At 49.4% G+C, this 22382-nt stretch overlaps 1 long non-coding RNA gene across 1 annotated transcript; it reads right to left on the bottom strand.

Annotated features, from left to right (window-relative positions):
- Positions 1-1800: 1800 nt before the first annotated feature.
- LOC125440686 lies at positions 1801-19923 on the bottom strand. The gene is made up of 2 exons (XR_007245729.1): positions 19854-19923; positions 1801-4641 (listed from the first exon to the last, which is right to left on the bottom strand). It is a non-coding gene; the product is annotated as an uncharacterized LOC125440686 (long non-coding RNA).
- Positions 19924-22382: the final 2459 nt, after the last annotated feature.

Here is a 22382-nt window from a genome sequence, read left to right as displayed (position 1 = left end):
GTCACAACAGTTATGACTGCCAACCATAGGCGGAGCTGCCATGGGGACATCCGGGGAAATGCCCTAGGTGCCCTTATGAGAGTCATGTGGGGTGTGTGTGGAAAAATTGCCCCCCTACACTTTTGGGGATGAGGAGGGGCGTGGCTGGGCCTCAGCGTGGCTGTAGCCTGCCCGGGCAGTGTGTGCAGGTTGCACCAAGGCCCAGAGGCTCCTCCTCCTTCCCAGAAGTAGTTGGGCCTCAGCCCCCCACAGCACCCCCAAGCCCTGTCTCTTTGCAATATCTGGCTGAGCAGACAAAATTATGTAGCTGTGGAACTAAGAGGAAAACCATAGATTGCGTGAGTTAATGACCTTTTAGGAGGCTTTATCCTGGCAATGACTTGCCTTGGTTTGCTCCAGAGTCAGAACAACTCCTGTTTGATATGCTATGTTTCCCTGAGCCCCAGTGGCTGCAGTGCAGAATTACATTAGAAGTGAAAAAAGTAAATGCATTCTGTGATTGCAGCATGACACTGGCTTCAGGTGTCCTCCAGTTGACTTGGGCTCTTGAAATTTTGTCCCCCAACCCCATTCCCCAGCTGCCCTGTATTTGGATTGGGTGAAATGCTTTGTGAAACAAGATTTTCCCTCTCTTTAAAATAATGTATAGGTTTTTCTAGTGATCCTCAAAATTTCCCATTTTTTTCCAATGGAAAAACGGAAAAAGTCCCCAAGCCTTTTCATGCTATACATTTTGAATGTGAGAAACCTTGCCTTAAGAAGCATTTTACTCTTTGCATCATTCTGTCATATTCATAATTTCTCACACAAGTTTCTTTTCAGTGTCTTCCAAATGTTCTAATTTTTTCATGGAAAAACTGAAAAAATGCCCTCCGTGAAAAAAAATATCTCCACCAAATATTTTCCCCTGTTTTTTTCCCTACAGGCTCTCACATCTTTAAGGAAGAACCATCTCACTGATCTTGTCCATGTGGTTCTTTATGGAACAAAAGACCAGAGCAGTGTGGGAAGCTGCCACGGGAAAAAAGTTTTCACATAAAGTACAGATGAATTGTCCTTAATCCACATACTCACGCATAGACAATTATTTATATGTTTCAGAAACACTTGAAATGTTATAGAGATCTGATCAAGATATAGGGACTGTTTATCAGGATTACAAAACTGCTAAATACAATATGTAGAAAACTGTATCATTTTGTGAAAATATTTATTACCTGTAGCTGTAACTTCATAAAATGAATGTACTTGTAATATGATATATCAGCTAGATGCATTTGTCTCAGAATCATAAATATCTAAAATAGTCATTGCAAAAAACATAGATCTACATTTGTAAGTAGCTTATAAGAAAATGATCATTTTACACTACTGCATGTGTAATTATTAACTTTACCACACCCATAAACATTGAACTATACAGCCTTAGGTTTGTACACGGACGTCTCATTTTTCTGCCTAACATTGAATATGCCAATTTCTCTGAAAATATTTACTGAATACTAAGAGCATATATCATATACATTCTCTTTACCAGCAATATATTGCTTCTGGGTTCATCTTCAATTACATACAGAAGAAGCCTACCAAATCCTACAGTGTTACTCAAACTGTATCGAATATACTTACATTCATGCACAATACCGTGTATAACAAGGAGATTAAATGTTGCTCTTGTTACATAAGGACAAATGATCAATAGGAATAGAGATCTGATAAATCATTAGCAAAGTATGACAGAATAAAATAAAAGGTGGGGGCATAATCATAAATCATACAGTTCGTGCAAGTTTTTTTTTAATGGAACGCTAGAAATTAACCATGCAAGGATGCAATGCAAGCCACACCTTACTAAATCCCCCAATGCTTTTTCCCCAGCAAAAAAAATCAAAACCCCCACAACATTTTATGAGGTTTATGTACATAGATTTATAAACAACTTTGAAATGGTTGGCCAACCTGACTTGAATCCTAAAACTGATCGACAATTGCACATCACTCAAACAAAGCAAGTTGTGTTACCATTTCCAAGCTGTTAATACATTTTTCAAGGGAGCATGAAAGAGAAGTAAAACCATTGAGCACAAAATCATCAGCAGAAATGTTTAGATCTTTTAAACAGCAAACATAAAGGAAGCAACATGATAAGATGATTTATATTTATACATTAAATTATTAGCAACAAAATATAATGATGGTAAGTGGGTGGTGCTGAGTCCTTCATACCGAGTGGTCTTTTCTGCACAAGTCATTTAAAATGTTTCTGGCACATTAACACATCATTTCCTCAGGAGAGTTCTGAACTTCATTTTCTCACATTCATTCCTGAAACATTTTTAACCTTTCAATTCATTGTTTCTCAAACCCTCTTTATCGTATCGTATATTTTGTATCGTATATTTAATTTATATACCACCCTCCCCCGAAAGGCTCAGGACAGTGTACAACAATTTACAACACTTTATTTCCCTGAAATGTTTCCAAGCTGGCTTCCCTTGCAGTGAGATCATCTTGAAACATTTTAAATTTCCTCCGAAAAAAACTGGATCATTTACTTTGCCCCTGTGTCAGTGTTCAGCTTCCTTCTCCCCCATGCCAAATTTCTTCTTTGTTTACAGCTTCTCCCTTGAAGCCTGGGATGCCATTTCTTAGCATCTCATTTTCTTAGTGTCTCATTTTCTTAGCACCTCATTTTCACTAGCTTTTTTTAACGTTTCACTTTTTGATCAACAAAGCAATGAAGTGATATACCATACCAACATTGCTTCAATGAGCAAGCAAGCAAAATAAATAAAAACCCAAAAACCACCAGCTGTGAACTCTTTTGAGTTAAATCTGTTGTCGAAGGGTTTCACAGTTGGATTCAACTGGTTGTGGTGGGTTTTCCGGGCTGTCCAGACCACGGCCACACAGCCCGGAAAACCCACCATAACCTTTTGAGTTGAGTTTGAACTAACACTATTGTAAAGGGGGTGGGGGGCGGGAACTGAAACATTTCTGCAAACATTTTAATTGATTTGTGCCAGTGTTTCCATTGCACATGCAGAAACTCTGAGGTACATCTGAAGATTAGGAATGAAATGCTCAATTGTATTTCCCCTTTTGGTAGTAGAATATCCTGTAACATAGATTTGAACCTTCAACATGTACCAACATATATCTTTATATCACAGCTGGTTTGAGAGTAATTATAAGCATGTGAAATAAAAGAATACTCATTGCAAGTCATTAATTTCTCCTTGCTCTTACTTCACAGAATTTGTTTAACACTTTTCGGTGTCTGATTCAGAATGTGTAATTACTTATCCATTGATTTATTGCTGAATTGTTGGCAAATAAAATGGTTTGTTTGGCCACAAGTCTTATTTGCACACAAGTCTTATTTGCACACTTACTACATTATGAAGTTTAAAGGTTTTACTGTTCAGTACCTTACAGGAAATAAAACATCACTGGGTTTGATCCAACCAATTTTACCATTGCTGAAATGGGAGGATATATTTCTCTTTGACCACTAAAAATCCTGTGTTAAAGGCCATGAGGCCTGCATGGACAGAAACCATGAAGGTCAGGGGCTGTAATAAAGTGGAGAGTTGGGCAAGTTCAAGTGAAAATGATGGCAGCATCCAAATCCCTATTGCCTAGTTTTCACATTTTCCTTGCTTTAAATGTATATCAAAGATATATCTATCATGTAAAATATAAGTGTGGCAAACAGATGTTTGGCAACAACTGTAAATTTCTGGAACCACAGGATAGGCCAAGGGCCTCTGATAAAGACCCCCTCATTGGCAAACTGGGTTTCTTGCTAGATAACAATTGAAATAATGTCCTGCTTTACAAATTGTGTTATCCATGTTTCTTTTACATTAATGCTACTGGGCCACTTTAAACAGCCCGTTACTAAACATGCTTGTGTGCAGTGAGGCTTATTTCCTTTTATTTCCTTATTTCTATTGGACTGAACCCTAGGAGAACAAAAAGAAATCTTTCACATTTCAGGTCTTAAAATGGTAAATCAGATCCACATGGATAAGAAGACTGTTAGCTGTAAGAGAGGCCATTGGATACCAGAATGGAGTGTTAGTTATTCATTGGCATTAAGCAGTAAAGGAATCAAACCAGAGCTGTGCAAGCCTTGTGGTGCTTTGTTTAGAATAAGCCTAGAGTAAAAGGACTGATTTGAAGTAAGCAGGTTGAGACAATGTCCCGTGAAAATCACATTTTCAATGGGGTTGAATTTTTCCATTCCACATCATATTTATCCTATAAATTAGTAATGGTAATGCATGCAACAAAAATATGCTTTATCACTTTATGTAAACATTAGCTTTCTTCATGCAAAATGCCTACAAAACTGTGGCAATAAATTATTCTAATAGCATCATTTTACATTAGCTCAGTCACAGAAACTGTTTTTCCAGATTCCATGATTATGCAGAAAGAGAACATTTTAAAACCCTTGAAAGATTTCCAGAATACACATACCAAATACTTGCTAATTTGATTTTGTACGCATTTAACTACAGAAGCTTATTCTTTGCTGTGGTTCCTTGTTTTTTTAATGATGGAAGAGAATAGGCCAGTTTTTGGAGGTGGTCCCATTAGTATAGGAACTTGATTCTTGTGGGTAATTTTTATCTGGTAAGAGAGGAAAGAAGGAAAATTATTTCTTGGGTGCCTACAATGTGAATTGTAGTTTACAAACTTTTACAAACTTTTTTTTAAAAAAGAGGGCATAAAGTTATGTTTTGTTGAATTTATTATAGTATATATTATTAAAGTATAAAAAAAGTTCACATACCATAATTACCCAACTCTGATTGTAAAATTCCCCCAGCCTTCCAATAGTTATTTATAATGGTGTTTTTTTAAAAAAATTATTGTACCTATTTGTAACATGCATGCAAATGTAAGTCAACCTCTCTTTTTGTTGATGGTACACTTGAAAGAAAACAGTTGTCTTCTTTTTGGAGTAAATACAGTAGATACATCCTTAATCCTATATTGTACCAAATGGAAGTTCCACTACCAAATGGAAGTTCTTGTAATAAGTAATGTTACATATCAACAAAACTCAATTCAGCTATATATTTATGATCTGCCTAAATTCTCCCTATTGAGCCAATCCTATCCTCTAGACAGCACAGTGGGGAATAGAAATTGTTTCTACGTGCAGTTTACTGTCAATGAATCAGTGGGATAATGAACTTTGTAACATATCCAGTATTAAATCAGATACTTTTTTATTATAGCAACATGCTTTATTTATGTTTCTCCTAATCACATTGCTCATTGCTCTTAACATGAACTTCAATGCTTAATTTCAAAATAACCATTAAGAACTAAAGTCAAAAGCTAGTGTACTAAAAAGGTCAAGAATGACGAAGTGGCATTCTAATTTGTTAATTAATTGATAGTAGAATCAAATCAAATATTGAAAGACCTGTTTAAAACACTATGAAAGGCTGCATTATAGCTACCCATTTTGATTTCTTTGATATAAAACTAGAAATCACCTTAAATGAGACAACCTTAACATAGATTATGTCTCCAATTTTCTCTAATTCAAGTCTAAATTAGAGAAGACATTTTATGAATGTATGCTATGCTCAAAGCTAATTGAAAGCAATTATCAAAGTGGCATTTTGTCTGTGACTTTAAGATACATTGTAAGATAATAAATGATTCTCATTATGTAATAAAAAGGTCACATCTTGCCTTTGGGCTAGTGATGCTAACAGTTTTTCAAAAGCTATCTGAGACATTTTCTTTACTGAACTACGACTAATACAAGAACCATCACTTATTAAATATCAGTTGTCATCTGCATAGTATCCACATCACAAATGAGTATTCCTTTCAAAAAGAAACACTGCCTCATTACAAACGGCAAAAATATATCTCTCAAAGTGCATACCTGACATTTTAAAACTAAAATGAATATCCTTCACTTGTCATTCACTAATAGCGATGAAACAAAAAAAAAGTACACCAAGTGGAGAGGCTCATTAAAATAGAGAATAGGCTGCTTTTTGGGGTGGAAATTTATTTTACAATCACAGATGATAGAAATATAAAAACCTTAACAGGATATGTGGGTTTCATTTAACTCTTCTGGAATCACAGCTGATTCTTCAATGGGGCAACACTTGCACCACATCTGTGGGTTGGTATGTATGAATAGACTATTAGGATGTCTGTGATGTTATCTAAGGTTGGACTTTAGGGTACTGTAATTAATATCAAATTAGGTTTAAAAGTTCTACAAATTTCATTAACATTAATATTTTGGATTCAAAAGATCAGTGACAGCACATTTCTTTACAAGACACCTCAAAATGGGATACAAATTTAATATTTCGGAGAGTGGTCCATTCCATCCCACCTAACTAGATATTTTTGACTGAATTTTGTACTCATTTGTATTTTGTAATTTAATACATCTCTGTCAAGGAATACCTGGCCTTTTGCCCCTCTTATGATACCCCTCTTCTTCAGTCTGTATGGCCTATGGGCCATTACACATGGAACACTTACCTCAACCCTGTTCTCTGCATAGTGGGCTCATAGTGGGAGGTAGGTTAAGAGCTTGTGTATCTAATCTGGAGGAACCGGGTTTGATTCTCCGCTCTGCCACCTGAGCTGTGGAGGCTTATCTGGGGAATTCAGATTAGCCTGTACACTCCCACACACGCCAGCTGGGTGACCTTGGGCTAGTCACAGCTTCTCGGAGCTCTCTCAGCCCCACCCACCTCACAGGGTGTTTGTTGTGAGGGGGGAAGGGAAAGGAGATTGTAATCCCCTTTGAGTCGCCTACAGGAGAGAAAGGGGGGATATAAATCCAAACTCTTCTTCTTCTTTTTCCTTGCATTTCTCTGTTTACACACCTGGAGGCAGCCCACAGCCTGCAGCGCAGTTTGTCTGCTGAACTCTGCTGGGCTTCTGCTTCTGCTGGTCTTCTTAACTTTGCCCATCAACAGCCTTGAAGGCGCAGAGCCAGAGGTGGGATCCAACCAGTTCTCACCACTTCTCTAGAAGCGGTTACTAATTTTTTCTGAGTGCCGAGAAGGGATTACTAAAGCAACCTCCCTGCCCAACAGGGACTGGAGGTGCGTGTGTCCAGCAGCGCCACTGTTTGAATCTCGCCACCATCAGAACCTGTTATTAAATTTTTTGGATCCCACCACTGTACAGAGCTGATATTCTCTCTCCACGCCCTTTCCTTCTGCACACACATGCACACACATTCTCTCGCTATGTATCTCCACCGCCGTCACAGGAGAAGAGAAGAAAGAGGCTTGCCTTAGAACAGAATCTTTCCTGAAATAAAGTTTTTAAAGCCCTCCCAGCTATTGGGGAGGGCAGAAGCAGAGCAGGGGAGGTGGGGTGGGGTAGAGACAAAAATCGCGCCCCAGGCTTCAGCCTGGAGGCGCCGTTGCAAGGGGGGAGGGACGATTGGAGGCTTCTTCCCGCCGGCCGAATGAGGCGGTCACGTGGCCGGGTGCCGGCACGTGACAGGGGCCTCAGCAGCCTTAAAAGGCTGCGTCGGCGGGGGCCGGGCCTCTTTCAAGGCCGGATCGTTCAAAGGGAGACGGTTAGGAGCTTCCTTTTTGCGGCCTTGAAGTGAGGAGGATCGGCCTAGCCGAGCCTGCCAGGATCGTCGCTGCCGGGTCCCCTTTGCTTGGTTGAGTGTTCTACGCACCCCTCCGCACTCGCGCAAACGCCGTTGGCGGCCAGAACTGGCCCAACGGACGCGCGACTGCAGCTGCTCCCTCACCCCGTTGTAGAGAAGGCGCCGGTCGAGGCTGGCTGTACCAGCAGACTGCGGCTGGTTGTTTGCCTAGCGGGGAAGGCCTAATTGAAGGTGGCAACGGGGCGTTCTCCCCAGGGGGGGGAATTTCCTTTTTTCGCCGCCTGAAACGGCGGTCGCGGCTGGCGGTACCAGCAGACCGCGGCCGGCTGTTTGCCTACGGGGAGCAAGCTTATTAAGAGCGGCAACGGGGCGTTCTCCTGAGGGGCGAGCAATTAATTAATTTTGTTTTTGACCGCCTGTACGGCCGGTCGACCTCTGAGGGTCCAGCTAGGGCAGCGGACGATCGTGGGGCGCATTCGTTCGCTCCTTCGCCTCGCGCAAAATTACCATAGGCTGGTAGGGCCTGGTTGTCGGGCCTTGCGGGGCGGCTTAATTTACGGTGGGGGAGGGAACGGCGGCCATTTTAGCCGCATTTGAATTATTCATTTCTTCTTCTCTTCCTGCTTGGCGAGCAGCCATTTTGGATAGGTTAAGGCCCCACAAGGCAGCGGCCATTTTCATAAATTGTTAGCGGACTACTTTGCAGGCTCTTGCAAAGCCCAAATTGCAGGGGTGGTTTCTAGAGGCGGCAGCTGCGTGACTGGCTCCGTTTTTAGGCCATTTTATCGCTGCAGGAACTCTGCGCTGTATAAATAGTGGAATATATATATATATATTCATAGATATAGATATATAGAAAGGGGCAAACAACAAATAAGGGCAGACAGAAGTTTTGAATTAACATCAGCAACTTTATTATTAGAGTTAAGCGGTGACATGGCGTCAAAACCTAAAGGCACAAAGAAGAGGGCACGGAAGGGTGACCAAACCATGCCACCCAGGGTTCCAGAACAGGGGCAGGTGGGGACCACTCCTCCCCCCCCTCCGGAATTTGAGTCAGCCATGCCAAACCCTGATAGGGACATGGCCGTTTCTTTTTCTTCAACAGGTGCAATCCCCTCCTCTTCCAGCACAGGGGCACCTGCCATACCGGGAGCACCCGCAGTAATCCGGCCAGAGGCTGTAAGATTAGAGCAGGGGGCCAGCATAGAGGTGCTGGGGCAGCTGGGGCCGGGGACTCCAGTCCCTCCTCGGCCTCCCTCCATTCGGACTGGGATGAATAGTCCCTCAGTGCTCTTGCCTCCTCAGGGCCAAAATGGGCTGCCCATATCCGGGAACTCTGTTTTTATGCCATATGCCTATCCATATTCTCCGTATATGAGCATGAATGCCAACTCCGGTATGGGATGGTCAGGCCAATTTAACCCCTCCCCTGGTTTTGGGCAATGGCCAGGAAGTTTCGTGGGAAACCAGCCCCCTTACTTTTGGCCTCCTCAAGTTCAAAGTTCTTCTGGCAGTCAGTTTAGGGGGACACAGGTACAGCAGAACATGGGTGCCCCCGTCACCAATCTTGGGGGGACTCAGGTCCATCAGAGCTTGGGTTGCCAGGCACCTCCAGGAGTGTGGGTTCCTTCGGGAGCCTCCGTCCCGATAGTTCAGGGTCCAGAGCCGATGACTGGGGATAGTACTCTGCCCGGGCCAATGGGCAGTGTTGAAGCTGCAGCAGGCTCTGCCAGCCAGTCTGCTGGGACCAGAGCCAGAACCAGACGGAGGGGAAAAAAGGTCTCTCGTCGTGCTAGATCTTCTCGGCGGTCCCCTAGTTCATCCTCGTCTGGTGAGTCTACAGATGAGGATTCCGCCCAAGCAGCAGGAGATTACTGGGAAAGAGGGGAGAAGGTGCCAGCTCTTCCCCTCTGGATTATGCAGAGGAGAAAAGGGGAGCTCGCTGTAGAGGACAGTGCCGGGAACTTAGGGGCTTCAGCCTTCTGCTCGGCTTGGGACCCTGGGGACCCCCCGGGCTCCCATTTGCCGAGAAAGTTAAGAGAACGTGCCCTGGACGGGTACTATGTGGATATCTTCACGGTTCTGCGACCGGAAGAGGATCCAGAGGAGACGGGTTCCCGTTCGGCTAAGAGACGAAGAGAACGCCCAGAAAGAGTGGAGCGTTCCTTCGACAACTGGCTGAAAGGGTTCGCGGAGTATATGGCGCTGATAGGAGCTGCTTACCCACTAAGGGCTTGGCATTTGTCTGCTCACTGGGCCAATGTTTTGAGGGCACGATCCCTATCAGGGGATGCGGCTGCTATCAAGTACGATGAGGCATTCCGTAAGAGTGCCTCACATCGTCCGGGGCGCAGGTGGGACCTAATACACGATCAGACGTGGATGACAAATGTAATTAAAACTGCGTCATCTGGTGCTACTGCTTCAACTGGGGCTGAGGGGCCGAGGAAGAAAGGGATTGGTCAGCGGGACCCTCCCCGCCTAGCTTGCTGGGCCTTTAACCAAGGCTCCTGCAAGAGGGATAAATGCAGGTTCGAGCACAGCTGTTCCCGTTGTTTTGGGGCCCACACCAGGGTACACTGCCCGCTACTGGCTCGGCCTCCCTTTCGACGTGGCCGGAACCCTGGCTCCGGCAACTTTAAGAAGGACGGTGGCGGCCAGGGAGGATCCTTTCCCGCCCAGAAGGCCTGAAGTCCCGGAGGTTCTGCAGAGTCTCGCCCCTTCCCCGGTGCGTGTGCAACCTTTATGCCAGTGGCTGGACAGGTATCCGCGTCGGGAAGACGCATTGTACTTAAAGGAGGGATTTCAATTTGGTTTTCACATCCCATTTTTAGGGAGCAGGGTGGCAAACGCAGCTCCCAACTTAAAATCAGCCAGGGAATTGCCTGCAGTAGTGGCTGCCAAAATTTCAAAAGAATGTTTGGCAGGCAGAATCGTAGGTCCCTTCGCAGAGCCTCCGCTACCCAATCTCCGGGTTTCCCCCATTGGGGTGGTCCCCAAAAAGGCCCCCGGGGAGTATAGAATGATACAGCATTTGTCCTACCCCGCAGGGGGGTCGGTGAACGACTTCATCGACCCAGGCATCTGCTCTGTTCGGTATGCCACTGTGGATGAGGCAGTGAGTCTTATCCAGGAGGTGGGAACTGCCTCGATGTTAGCAAAATGTGACATACAGTCAGCCTTTCGGCTGCTGCCCATACACCCCAGGGACTTTGAACTCTTAGGTTTTCAATTTGAAGGGCATTGGTATGTTGATAAATGCATGCCCATGGGGTGCTCTATAGCTTGTGCAGCCTTTGAAAAATTTAGCACCTTTTTGGAATGGGCAATCAAGGATCGTATGCCGTCAGCGAAAGTTACTCATTATCTTGATGACTTTTTATTTGTAGGTGCAGCCAACACTGATGAGTGTGCAGCGATGCTGTCAGCATTTCAAGACTTAGCCGCAGAGCTGGGAGTTCCTTTGGCGGCTGACAAGACTGAGGGGCCCGTGTCTTGCTTGACCTACTTAGGAATTCAGTTGAACACGATAGCAGGAACATCTTCCCTGCCCCTTGACAAGCTGACAGCGTTGCGCGCACTGATTGGTGAAATCTCGGCAAAAAAGAAGTGCAGGCTGCGGGAAATACAGTCCCTGCTTGGGCACCTTAATTTTTCCTGCAGGGTTGTTTCCCCGAGAAGGGCTTTTTGTTCCCACCTTGCCAGGTCCATGGCAGGCTACTCAGTTCCCCACCATCACATCAGGGTTACTTCGGGTCTTCGTCAAGACCTAGGGGTGTGGTTAAGTTTTCTGGAGCATTATAACGGGGTTTCCTTTTGGCAAGTTCCCTGGGAGCTTCAAGACAGTTTTCAGGTTCACACCGATGCAGCTGGTTCGATAGGTTTTGGTATTTATTTCAAGGGCCAGTGGTGTGCAGGGGAGTGGCCACCAGATTGGTCTCAGACCGGAATTTTGAGGGACATGACTTTCCTGGAGTTGTTCCCTCTGGTGGCGGCGGTTCACATCTGGAAGGATGTGTTTCGCGACCATGCTGTTAAGTTCTGGTGTGACAACCAGGCCGTGGTCAGGGTGGTAAATCGGCAGTCCAGCCGGTCAGAGCGGGTGATGCGGCTAGTAAGGGAATTTGTAATGGTTTGCCTGATTAATAACATCTCCTTTAAAGCTGTTTTCTTGCCAGGCATAACTAACAATATAGCTGATGCTTTGTCTCGTCGTCAGGTCAGCCGCGTTCGCTCACTAGCTCCCGATGCCAGCCAATTTCCGGAGAGGTGTCCCAACCATCTGTGGCGTCTTGGAGGCAGTCAATAGCCGAAGGTGTCTTGCAGTCACTGGCTCCAGCTACCCGTCGCGCGTATGAAGGGGCCCTGAGCACCTTCTTTGCTTTTGCGGCTTCCATCGGCGAGCCTGTTCGACAAGGGTTTGCTAAGGATTTGGTGCTCCGGTATTTGGTTCATTTGAAGGACCGTCAAATGGCTGCCAGGACTATTAAGGTCCATTTGGCGGCCATTTCCTTTTTCAGCCAGGCCCTGGGGATCACTGACCACTCCCGCTGCTTTGAAGCTAGAAGAGCAGTGGCTGGGTGGCAGCGTGCTTCCCCCAGACCGCAAGATAGTAGGCGTCCCATCACCAAGGGGCTCCTGGGAACTTTACTTAACGCCACAGACTCAGTTTGTGACTCTGCCTATGAGTCTACACTGTTCCAAGCCTTGTTTACCTTGGCTTTCTATGGGGCCTTTCGGTGTAGTGAGCTAGTGGCCCCATCCACCACATCATTGGCTCCTAAGGCTTTGCAAAGGGCTGATGTGTCCATGGCCGATGGGAACTTACTCATATGGTTGGCGGGGTCCAAGACTGACCAGCGGCGTCGAGGTACGAGAGTGACTTTGGCCCCCTCCCCACCAGGGGCACCCTGTCCTGTGGCTCACATAGCTGCGTTTTTAGCTGTCCGCCCTGAAGGGCAGGGTCCCCTGTTTATCCACAACGATGGAGCATCAGTGTCCAGATTTCAATTCACGGCTGTGTTACGGCTGTGCTTACAATTTTTAGGACTCCCAGCAGAGCAGTTCGGTTCCCACTCCTTTCGGATTGGGGCAGCTACCACGGCTTCCCAGGAGGGACATTCTGCAACTGAAATTCAGGCTTTAGGCCGCTGGAGATCCTTGGCTTATCGGGTTTATGTCCGGCCTCACCTTTCGTTGTAACTTTGTTCTTTTATAGTTCCGGTGGCCCGTCGTTACCTAGTTTGGATGGTTGGCCACAGTATTGTTTACTGGGCTGGGGGCTTCAGCGAAGAAGTCCGGGCTGGGGACAACACCTTTGGACTGGACAGCTCCCTGGACATTCACTGGCTGGCAAGGCGGGGCATCACGGTGGTCTTCTCATGCTCTTCCGGAGTTGCGGAACTTCGGTGCTTCCAGTTTGGCTTCCCCAGACACAATAGTTCTTCAGCTGGGGAAAATGACATTCCGGCTTTCAAGGGAGTAGCACCTGCGAGAACGCGCATGAGGGATGACTTAAAGTTACTTCGGGCTGGCACAAGATGCAAAAAAGAACCAAGCTGCTCTGGTGGAATCGCTTGCTGGAAGCGGAGGACTTGGAGGAACGCCGTGGCTCCGGCCAGAGTTAACAAAGTCAGGTCCAAGGTTTGTCGGTCCAAGCAGTCCCGGTACAGTACTGCGTACTGGCAGAGCATGGGAGGGATGTTATTCCCCATGTTGATTTGTCCCGTATGCTCTGCCAGCATTGTTTTTTATGCCCGTACGGAGTCCACTTATCGGATTAGGGCCAGGACATCTGGTTGCGCATGAGTGTCCGCCATGCTCTACTGCAATTAACCCGCGGCCCGCGCTGAGCTGGCTGAAATCCACGTTAAGCTCTGGTCTGCGAGTGACTTTGCGGCGACGCACTGGAGCTGTGAGACTCCTGGAGCTGCTGAAGCTGGGGCGGGAGCTGTTGGTTGACAGCCTTCGGTGGCGGTCAGGGCATAAGAGCACATCCCTATGTTGGGGAAGGCTGCAGAAGCTTGCATTGCCGGACCTTCCCACCCTCGAGGGGCAGCCTCCATATGAGGAGTCCGTGGTGGCCTGTATAAGAGCTCTCGAAAGCCAAGCTCTGGGGAGCTCGCTGAGGCTTCGCTGCCCGGCAGGGAGGGGTGTCACAAATTGGGTTTTCGTCCATGTGGCACCTAGTAACTTCACTGTTCCGTTCCCTCGGGGGATGTGCCGGACAGGGGTTCTGTCTGAAGGGCCTAAGGGGTCAGCTTGGGCTGCCCTATAACCAGGTTCAGCGGTTCGCTACCTGGGGGCCAGGATGTGCTCTGTTATGCTCGCCCAGCTTCAAGGTTTCTTGTTATGTGTTAAAATAAATTTTGGGCTGCGGCCGATTTCTATTCCAACAAGTTGTGTTAGTGTTCTTTTGACGAAATGAGTCTCCACACATCCCCATGCAAATCGCGCCCCAGGCTTCAGCCTGGAGGCGCCGTTGCAAGGGGGGAGGGACGATTGGAGGCTTCTTCCCGCCGGCCGAATGAGGCGGTCACGTGGCCGGGTGCCGGCACGTGACAGGGGCCTCAGCAGCCTTAAAAGGCTGCGTCGGCGGGGGCCGGGCCTCTTTCAAGGCCGGATCGTTCAAAGGCCCTCCCTCCCCGTCCCAAGTTGAAGGGTTTTTGAGGGGTTGTTCATATTGTTATGTTTGTCGCAGTTCACTGGGCGGTAGGGCATAAGAGCACATCCTATTTGGGGAAGGCAGAAGCTTGCATGCCGGACCTTCCCACCTCGGGGGCCTCCATATGAGGTCCGTGGTGGCGATAAGAGACTCTCGAGAAAGCCAAGCCTGGGGGCTCGCGCTGAGAGCTTCGCTGCCCGGGCAGGGAAGGGTGTTGTCACTAAGAATTGGGTTTTTGTCCATGTGGCACCCTGGTAACTTCCTGTTCCGTTCCCTCAGGGGATGTGGCCGGACAGGGGTTCTGCACCAATCCGGAGAAAGTGGGCCTAAAGGGGTCAGCTTGGGCTGCCCTATAACCAGGTTCAGCCGGTTAAGCTACCTGGGGAGGCCAGGATGTGCTCTTGTTATGCTTTCAGCCCAGCTTCAAGGTTTCTTTTGTTATAGTGTTAAAAATATAAATTTTTTGGGTCATGCTTGGGCCGATTTCTATTCCAACAAGTTGTGTTAGTGTTCTTTTGACGAAATGAGTCTCCACACATCCCCATGCAAAGATGCCTGCTTGTACTGTTCCTTGCAAAAGTCCTCTTTGTTGTTACTTTATATCAAAAGATCTATCTCTTGATCTCTCAATATGCGCACTTTAGAGAAGCAGGAAGAGAGGAGTGAGGCAGAAGGCTCTAGGGCACCTGGCAATTGAAGCTGTACTGTGTTGAGGCTGTGCTAGTGGAGGAGCGACTGAGTACACGTTAGACAGAGATTGACACTACACATATGAAAGAGTGATCTATTGATTTCTTAATCAGTACTTAGGGAAGCAGCAAGGAGCTGACAGCATGAAGAGGGGGTGAGGAGGAAGGCATGCAAAGTGCTGTGAGGGTGTGGGAAGGTTGGCCACGATGGGCAGAGAGAAAATGTCTGTGGCAAAGTGGTGCCCACTGGCAAATCTGCCTACTCTGGTGGCGAAGCAAGATTTAAATCATGCTATATGTGGTTTTGTTTGCAATGAAGTGAGCGGAAAGTGAAAGTGGGGCTCCAGAAAATATGTCTGTGCAAGAAATCTTGTTGTGGTGAACACTGGCCTCCACTATGCAACAAATACTATGTGTGTAATCAGCCTGCGTGAGTGTGGCTTTGCCAAAGAAGCATAACATCTCATGCATCTGATGAAGTGGCCTGTCATTCTTATTCCTCAGCATATATACTTTTAATCTTTCAGGTGTCATCAGACCAATATACAAAGAAACAATTATTAAAACTGGGGTGCTGTGTGGTTTCCAGGCTGTATGGCCGTGTTCTAGCAGCTTTCTCTCCTGACGTCAGGAGAGAATGCTGCTAGAACCTGGCCATACAACCTGGAAACCACACAGCACCCCAGTGATTCCAGCTGTGAAAGCCTTCGACAATTATTAAAACAATGGATCTACTTGCATTTTCCACTGGATCAGCACTCAAGTTTTTAATGTAGTGGTCATAACTATAGTTTGTCAAATCAGACATCAAATCAAAAAACAAATGATGGCTTAAAATATACTTCAAATCATAGTTTCTGCTTCAGGCTTAGTGACTAATTAAAATACTGTTTTTCAATGAGATATCACATTAAGCTAGCTTAATCATAGTTTGGTGGGATGAATTGATCTATATTACAATTTTAACTGAAAAAAAATAGTTGCACAAATAGTAAACAGTCAAACTAAAGTTGAAACATAAATTCTGTCACTAAAATCCAAAACTAGGTTGTCTCTATCTGGCTACTAGAACAAGTTATTCAAGTCTTGTTGCCATGAGGTCTGTATACAGACAACATGCGTAGCTGGAGAGCTGAATTCTGCCACTGACATTATTCACGCTTACAAGCTTTTAGGTTAATGTTGGTACAGAGTTTGCATATTGGCTCCATCCAAACAACCGAAAATTGTCAGTTCTCAGCAACATGAAAGGAGCCTATTTACATACACACTTTATGTTGATATTAGGCTGAACATGTGTAGATGGGAGTGGGGACAGAGAGCATAGTCCCAATCTGTCCTCTATGTACATAGTGGGTACACAGGTAAGTGGTCTGTACAGTTAGAAGAGAGTACACCCTTTGAATGCCTTGACAATCTTAACACTGGTGCCAGTGGGAATTCTAACTTTTAGTATGGTCCCCAAGGAGAACCAAGTGAACAGATGACTCAAGAGGAAGGAAATGGTTTGAGGAGCTGCTGTGAGTATAACATACAAGGCACATACATTTCGAACATCTAGATAGTTATGTGATTCCCAAATCCAAGAGTGGGACCTTCATATGGCAAAAAGGCACAATTTCAGGGAGAATTCACAGTAAGTCTTAAATTGATTTAGCATCTCTCATTCAGCTTGTGTTCTATGGCCATGTCCTATGATTCAACCCAACAATATTAAATATAGATTTATGTGATACTTTCTTAGCAGGATTATTGCACTAGTTGAAATTAAATCTAATTAGTTGGGCATTAATTAAGCTCTTATAACATACTCTCGTATCAGCTCTAAGTAGTATGATCCATTTCCCTTTCACGCCAGTAGATTGGAAAAACATGGCGGTGTCATCATAATTTTTAAACAGACTGAGTTGCAAAATTAAAATAAATGATTAATGGCATTTTTCATGTTTTGTACTAATAAGTATTGCTGAGCCTTTAAATTAATAAAGCTGTCAAGCTCAGGGTTGTTACAGGATCCAGCACAGAACCAAGATGAAAATTATATATTTCACAGACACCTAAGATGACACTTTGGAATATTTTAAATTTTAATTAGTAGGTGCAATTGTTTCTCCCCTTCAGCCCACACTTAAACTACTACAAATTAATTGGCAATTAGTCACAACTAATTCTTTTCTTAAACTGGAAAGATAGGTGTATTACACCTCAACATAGTTGTTTAAGGTGCAGAAAGCACACATGCAGTAAATTGCATTGTCAGTTAAACAAAACAAATCTTTGTTGTGCAATTAAGAAACATTATGCATAGGTAAACAAAAATAATTTATGCACAATGTTGTGGGGAACACAGAAATAATGGCCAACTTCGCAGCAGAATGGCAGGTCTCATATATGCAAATTAGATTAAGTTTTTATAAATGAAGATAGATATGATTTTGCATATTAATTATTTAACCATCGTTCTATTGTAAGACATTCTGCCTAGGACTGAACCCTAGTCCCACCCCATTGAGCACACTTCCATAGGGCTTTGACTTGGAAAGCTGAATATGGTATTTCAGCGATGTTACCTATAGGACTACTTATGTGATACATTTATTCTTGGCCTCTATAGGGACTTTGAGTCAGACTTCAGCTGTGATGTGTGTGTGTGTGGGGGGGGAAATGGTTGTAGGAGGCAGGGCGGACTCATGCCAACATGTTTGCCCTCCTGGCCGGCATAAATGGCAGAGTTGCATCAGCCTACAAGTTAGCAACTTGGGGCATCCTGAGGGCATTGGTGGAGGCTTAGAAAACTTTAGTCTGTTCTCATTGGGCTTTTGCCCCAGGAATACTGGCTGCAGGGAGGACAATCTTCTGTCACCCTTTTGGGTGGGCGTTCAGAAGGTGGGGGAGCCTCTTGTTTCTTATGCCTCCCTACACTACCTGGAAGCCCTCTGGAAGCAGTGATGCAGCAATGGCGCCATCCCCAGTGACCTCCGGGATCTGGATTGTGCTGTTAAGAATACAGGATCCAAATTTGGGCCACAACTACAGGGCATGGGAAGAATGGACTTCTACCTTCCCCTGTACCATTTTCCTGAGTTAAAATAGTCTGAGGGGGATGCTACTTTTTCTTTGAGCTACACATTCTTGTGAGAAAATCTGTTGTATTCAACAGCTCATTCTCATATTATAGCTGAAAGCATCCACACGTGTAAATGTTCTCCTGGCCAATGTAGTAGATGTGGGAATTCAACCCACAAATATAATTTTACATGCAGAGAACTGCTTCTTCTTTTTAAGCATCCTGGTGTCCTTTAGAATGTCTCAGAAGTTCTGGACAAGAAATATGTGTTTAGGACTTATGATTATGAAATAATTTTATGAATTGTTTTTCAAGTGAACATCTCAGGTGTCTTTAAATTCCACCTTACAATGTAAAGAATGAATGTGGTGAACACATATTTGCAAACAGAATTATTGGACAGATACATTCATTGGGGATTGGCTAAATTTACCTGTTGAGGGTACACTTGGTGGCAAGCATAGGGCTGCCCTGTGTAACGTGTGAAAGGATCCTAATACTGAGAGAACCAAAATATTTTTCCCTGTTTCTTCTCAAATAAGTATAACAAGTGAGATGAAGGCAGAGAGAACTCCTCCCACTGACCTCTGCATCATGACTGAATTACTTTGATTTTTCTTTCAGTGTCTTTCTAATGGATCAGAAATATCCAAATGATTGAAGTGCATTATGTTTAGGAAAAAGAACAGGAAATCATGCATATGGAGTTCATACAAGGTAAGTCACACATACAGCTGTATATTATACTGCATGGTGAGATTACATATAACATGGCATTAGAAACAATACTTTAAAACAAGGGTGTTAGGATTATGTACTCTGACTGAAGATAAGACTGACTATCTTTTAGAGAGAGTGACAGATCTCCTGTTTCCCATGCTGTCCAAACAATTTTGCTCCACTAGGTAGACTGTTAGATCAGCTTCCTTAGTCAGTTGTTTCAAATTATAGGAAGTTGATTCAGTTCCTTGAGAATGTCTCTTTTCAGGAAAGAAGAGATCCTGGGGCAAAAGCAGATAGATATGCTCAAAGCTTGTTGAGATTTGCTCCTTCCTTCATGCTATAATTATTGTGTTTGGTCATTTGGACACATTAAACACAGCTCTTTAAAAAAAGTAATCTACAGTTCCAATGCAAGCAGAACTTGTTCTTGCTGCTGCACAGGAGAGTATTTAAAAAAACCGAAGAACAACTTTGAACAGTTCTGGTCACAGACAGTTATGACAGCAAAATACTTAAATTTAGAGAGTCCAATTGTTCTTAGGTGAAGAAAGCCTACACAATGTGTTGATATTGGGTGTAACCCTCACCATTTTTGATATCCAAGGATTCTACAGGAAAAGCTGATAATATCTACAGCAGTTTAAACCATTGCTTTTCTCAGATGTGTCCCAATATATGAGCAAAATTGAAAAGTTTGCCATAGGGAAGGATGATAGTACTTACATTCTAAACTTTTACAAAGCTGACTTGGATGCTGCCTGATTACAGATTTATTGGGATATGTTTCTGGATATTGCAAATGAGTGAAAAGTTAAACTTTTAATTCTTTGTGATGAGATTGATCTTCAGTGAAGAACAAGGAAAATGTCTGCATCAGCTACTAACAAAATTAGCCATGAGGTCCCACCTCCATACATAGTGGCAATGGAGGCCCCTCCCTGTGATGCCACTAGCTCCTACCTATGATGTCACTGGGCCCCAGTTCTTTTAAGGACATATTCTAGCAATGTCTCTGGTCCAGTCCGAGCACTAGAAAACTGGAAAGACTATATTTGATTATGGCATACTTACTGTACAAGGTGTCTGCATCCATGGTTCCCCATCAATCTGCATAGGCAGAGATTTGCTGGTGCTAGGACAAAACAGATAAATAATAACATCATTTGGGAAAAAATAAAGCATGCATTCTGAAATGACATAATTTCATTCTCCTCTGAGATGCCTTAAATCACATGCATAACTTTTATTATTATTATTATTATTATTATTATTATTATTATTATTATTATTATTATTATTATTATTATTATTATTATTATTATTATTATTATTATTATCACCCCCCCCCCCCCCCCCCCCCCCCCCCCCCACCCCCCCCCCCCCCCACCCCCCCCCCCCCCCACCCCCCCCCCCCCCCACCCCCCCCCCCCCCCACCCCCCCCCCCCCCCACCCCCCCCCCCCCCCACCCCCCCCCCCCCCCACCCCCCCCCCCCCCCACCCCCCCCCCCCCCCACCCCCCCCCCCCCCCACCCCCCCCCCCCCCCACCCCCCCCCCCCCCCACCCCCCCCCCCCCCCACCCCCCCCCCCCCCCACCCCCCCCCCCCCCCACCCCCCCCCCCCCCCACCCCCCCCCCCCCCCACCCCCCCCCCCCCCCACCCCCCCCCCCCCCCACCCCCCCCCCCCCCCACCCCCCCCCCCCCCCACCCCCCCCCCCCCCCACCCCCCCCCCCCCCCACCCCCCCCCCCCCCCACCCCCCCCCCCCCCCACCCCCCCCCCCCCCCACCCCCCCCCCCCCCCACCCCCCCCCCCCCCCACCCCCCCCCCCCCCCACCCCCCCCCCCCCCCACCCCCCCCCCCCCCCACCCCCCCCCCCCCCCACCCCCCCCCCCCCCCACCCCCCCCCCCCCCCACCCCCCCCCCCCCCCACCCCCCCCCCCCCCCACCCCCCCCCCCCCCCACCCCCCCCCCCCCCCACCCCCCCCCCCCCCCACCCCCCCCCCCCCCCACCCCCCCCCCCCCCCACCCCCCCCCCCCCCCACCCCCCCCCCCCCCCACCCCCCCCCCCCCCCACCCCCCCCCCCCCCCACCCCCCCCCCCCCCCACCCCCCCCCCCCCCCACCCCCCCCCCCCCCCACCCCCCCCCCCCCCCACCCCCCCCCCCCCCCACCCCCCCCCCCCCCCACCCCCCCCCCCCCCCACCCCCCCCCCCCCCCACCCCCCCCCCCCCCCACCCCCCCCCCCCCCCACCCCCCCCCCCCCCCACCCCCCCCCCCCCCCACCCCCCCCCCCCCCCACCCCCCCCCCCCCCCACCCCCCCCCCCCCCCACCCCCCCCCCCCCCCACCCCCCCCCCCCCCCACCCCCCCCCCCCCCCACCCCCCCCCCCCCCCACCCCCCCCCCCCCCCACCCCCCCCCCCCCCCACCCCCCCCCCCCCCCACCCCCCCCCCCCCCCACCCCCCCCCCCCCCCACCCCCCCCCCCCCCCACCCCCCCCCCCCCCCACCCCCCCCCCCCCCCACCCCCCCCCCCCCCCACCCCCCCCCCCCCCCACCCCCCCCCCCCCCCACCCCCCCCCCCCCCCACCCCCCCCCCCCCCCACCCCCCCCCCCCCCCACCCCCCCCCCCCCCCACCCCCCCCCCCCCCCACCCCCCCCCCCCCCCACCCCCCCCCCCCCCCACCCCCCCCCCCCCCCACCCCCCCCCCCCCCCACCCCCCCCCCCCCCCACCCCCCCCCCCCCCCACCCCCCCCCCCCCCCACCCCCCCCCCCCCCCACCCCCCCCCCCCCCCACCCCCCCCCCCCCCCACCCCCCCCCCCCCCCACCCCCCCCCCCCCCCACCCCCCCCCCCCCCCACCCCCCCCCCCCCCCACCCCCCCCCCCCCCCACCCCCCCCCCCCCCCACCCCCCCCCCCCCCCACCCCCCCCCCCCCCCACCCCCCCCCCCCCCCACCCCCCCCCCCCCCCACCCCCCCCCCCCCCCACCCCCCCCCCCCCCCACCCCCCCCCCCCCCCACCCCCCCCCCCCCCCACCCCCCCCCCCCCCCACCCCCCCCCCCCCCCACCCCCCCCCCCCCCCACCCCCCCCCCCCCCCACCCCCCCCCCCCCCCACCCCCCCCCCCCCCCACCCCCCCCCCCCCCCACCCCCCCCCCCCCCCACCCCCCCCCCCCCCCACCCCCCCCCCCCCCCACCCCCCCCCCCCCCCACCCCCCCCCCCCCCCACCCCCCCCCCCCCCCACCCCCCCCCCCCCCCACCCCCCCCCCCCCCCACCCCCCCCCCCCCCCACCCCCCCCCCCCCCCACCCCCCCCCCCCCCCACCCCCCCCCCCCCCCACCCCCCCCCCCCCCCACCCCCCCCCCCCCCCACCCCCCCCCCCCCCCACCCCCCCCCCCCCCCACCCCCCCCCCCCCCCACCCCCCCCCCCCCCCACCCCCCCCCCCCCCCACCCCCCCCCCCCCCCACCCCCCCCCCCCCCCACCCCCCCCCCCCCCCACCCCCCCCCCCCCCCACCCCCCCCCCCCCCCACCCCCCCCCCCCCCCACCCCCCCCCCCCCCCACCCCCCCCCCCCCCCACCCCCCCCCCCCCCCACCCCCC

The sequence above is a fragment of the Sphaerodactylus townsendi genome, linkage group LG11, assembly GCF_021028975.2.
Source record: "Sphaerodactylus townsendi isolate TG3544 linkage group LG11, MPM_Stown_v2.3, whole genome shotgun sequence".
In the NCBI taxonomy this organism is placed as follows: Eukaryota; Metazoa; Chordata; class Lepidosauria; order Squamata; family Sphaerodactylidae; genus Sphaerodactylus; species Sphaerodactylus townsendi.
The sequence above is the reverse complement of the archived record's forward strand: the minus strand, read 5'-3'. Positions and strand labels throughout refer to the sequence as shown.